At 45.7% G+C, this 3316-nt stretch overlaps 1 pseudogene; it reads left to right on the forward strand.

The window, feature by feature from the left end:
• Positions 1-1280, forward strand: part of LOC102422040 — a 37765-nt pseudogene extending 36485 nt beyond the window's left edge.
• Positions 1281-3316: the final 2036 nt, after the last annotated feature.

The raw sequence follows: 3316 nt of genomic DNA on the forward strand, positions 1-3316 counted from the left end.
TGAGCCCAACTTTTTCGTGAGACTGAGGGTATTAACCTCAACTGCTGGGCCACCCCCTACCTGAGCAAGCACGGAGCGGACCGCATGAAGCGCCTGGGGGACTTTCTGAACTTGGAGAGCTTCGACCTGGCTCTGCTGCAGGAGGTGTGGAGTGAGCAGGACTTCCAGTACCTGAGGCAGAAGCTGTTGCCCACCTACCTACCTGCACACTACTTCAGGAGTGGCATCATTGGCAGTGGCCTCTGTGTCTTCTCCAAACACCCGATCCAGGAATTCACCCAGCATGTCTACTCTCTCAATGGCTACCCTTACATGATCCATCATGGTGACTGGTTCTGCGGGAAGGCTGTTGGGCTGCTGGTGCTCCATCTAAGTGGACTGGTCCTCAATGCCTACGTGACCCATCTCCACGCAGAGTACAATCGACAGAAGGACATCTACCTAGCACATCGTGTGGTCCAAGCTTGGGAACTGGCCCATTTCATCCACCATACATCCAAGAAGGCTGACGTGGTTCTATTGTGCGGGGACCTCAACTTGCACCCAAAGGACCTGGGCTGCCGCCTCCTGAAGGAGTGGACAGGGCTGCGTGATGCCTACCTTGAGACCCGGGACTTCAAAGGCTCTGAAGAAGGTTGTACCATGATACCCGACAACTGCTATGTCAACCAGAAGGAACTGCAGCCATTTCCCTGTGGCATCCGCATCGACTATGTGCTTTACAAGGCAGTTTCTGGGTTCTACATCTCCTGTAAGACTCTCAAAACTACCACAGGCCTTGACCCTCACAGTGGCTCCCCACTCTCTGATCATGAGGCCCTGATGGCTACTCTGTGTGTGAGACACAGCCCACCGCAGCACGACCCGAGCTCTACCCATGGAGCAGCAGAGAATTCACCATTGGTCACTGTGCTAAGGGAGGCTTTGACAGAGCTGGATCAGGCTGTGGCTCAAGCTCGTCGGTGGGCCACCTGTGCTGGCTACGTGATTGGTCGGGGCTGCTTCTCTTGGCAGTGCTGTGTAGCCTGGCAGCTGGAGGCGGGGTCAGGGAAGTTGCCATACTGCTGTGGACCCCCAGTGTAGGACTGCTGCTGGGGGCAGGTGCAGTCTACACCTTCCACATGCAGGAGGCCAAGGGCTTATGTAAGGCCCGGGCTGAGCTCCAGCATGTGCTGGGAAGGTCAAGGGAGGCCCAGGACCAGAGTCTCAGCCAGCCTTGTCCCTGGGTCATCAGGAGGGGAACAGGGCTGAGGACCAATAAGGCTTGGCACTTGGAAAAATTTATATTAAAAAAAAGAAGACAGAGGCCCTATGCTGAATGTCTGTCGCTGCCTAATGTTTCTCAATACCTCAACTATGTCATGAGCTGTGCTTGCTTATAGGAATTGAAAAGGATTCCCCACTACAAAATGAAGAGGGACAAATGCAAAGACCAAGATGGCAATGGGGCATCGTGTGCGAAAGGAACCCTGGGCAGAAGGCCAAGTGCAACAGTAACTATCTTACCGAAAACAGGTAATTTAATCACTCCACACCACAGCCTATAAATACGGAGCTCTCCTTTCCAGTTGGAGAGAAGGTGCGGTTAGAGCAGGAGCTCACCCCCTCCAGTTCTTGTTTAAAGAATAAAGTTTCTTTCTGCTCCGCTTTGGTGAGCTCTGTTTCATCCTATTGGCATGAACATGAACATTCTATTGGCACTGGCAGAAGGAACTTGGTCTAGGTCTCCGACCTTCAAAGGTCAGTAACATCTTCAAGAAGGAAAATAAAGCCTGTTACACAAAACACAGATGTTTTAAATAATCAGGTGAAGGCATATGTCTTTTCTGTTAACAAGGAAAAGAGACAGTTAAAATTTCCAAAGGGGTGGAGGAGGAAGGCTACATAAAAAGTCAAGATTCATATACATTGACACTAAAATATAGCATGATTTGAGGACCTTCAGTGTATAAGAAAAGAGATTTATCATTATTTTGATAGTTTGAATGTTCTCTAAGGAAATGTTTAGAAATTGTTACATAGTATTTACATTTTCTTTTTTTATGAAGGCAATCAATCTTTAGTAAGTAACAATTACTTGCATTCTAGAATGTAAGCTCTTGAAGGTAAAACAGGGTTATGTCTTATTCACTGCTCTCTTCCTAATGGCTGGAGTTTGGGATATCACAGATATTCAATAATTATATGCAGACTGACTTACTATGCTGACAATATCGATTGCTTATAAAATAGCTAGTTTGTGTAAGACCTGTTCCCACCCCAGATTGTTTTTAAAAGCTCATTCAAAGCAGTAATATTTTTAAAGTCATTGATTTAGCCCACGCTGAAAGCTTTTGACTGTGTGTGTGTGTGTGTGTGACAATCCCTTTGGTTAATTTTCTGTTGAACATGTTTGTAACAGCAGTGGGAGGTCTCCTAACTAATATGGAGTTTGTTACCAGAAGTAGAATGCTGGAAGTAATGGATACTAACTTTGGGAATTTGCTGAGGAGAGGAGTCATTAAGGTATAGGACAGAGAGAGCCCTTGCCATCCAGGCTGGGTGTTTGGTGTTCCTGTTAGGTGAGAGAGAAACATTTGATCATACTGTGAACTGTGTATTTTGGATGCAGTCCATTTGCTGAATGGAGTTAGAGTGTTAAAAAAGTATTTCTCAAAGCTTTTAAGTAATATCTTATAATAAAAAAGCCAAACACAGATGGAAGGCAGTCCACCCCAAAAGCAGAGCATTCAGAAAATATGGCTTTGCTGAAAGATTTTTTTTTTCTGTTTGTGGCTTGCAATATAAGTTAATGGAGAATACCATAGAAAAAACTGTACAACCATCAGCAGAGGCAGATGGGCCCCCACCCGAAGTTTGCTTTGAATGCTACACACATACCAAGAGGGTCTAAATTTTTTTATTACTTACATAATTGAGGTCTCTGGGGAGAGAACAGGGCAGGCCTGTCAAGCAGGTCAATATAGATTAGAGAGCAAGAAAAGGCAATTGTGTTTTGGGGGTGGGACTGGGGTAAGGGTTTGGGCATTGTTTAAATCTCCCACTGGTGCTAAAGGAAGAAACACCTAGGCTTTATTTTTAAATTAAATTTATTGGGGTGACATTGGTCAACATAAACATACAGGTTTCAGGTGTGGGGTTCTATGTTACAAGATCTGTATATTGCCCCATGTGCCCACCACCCAAAATCAAATATAAAGTCACCATATATTAGAACCTCCTTCTCCCCCCACCTCCTTCCCTCTGACAACCACCATACTGCTATTTGTGTTCATGAGTTTCAGTTTTTTATCCCACATATGAGTGAAATCTTACA

Source organism: Myotis lucifugus, unplaced genomic scaffold, assembly GCF_000147115.1.
Source record: "Myotis lucifugus unplaced genomic scaffold, Myoluc2.0 scaffold_7, whole genome shotgun sequence".
Taxonomy (NCBI): Eukaryota; Metazoa; Chordata; class Mammalia; order Chiroptera; family Vespertilionidae; genus Myotis; species Myotis lucifugus.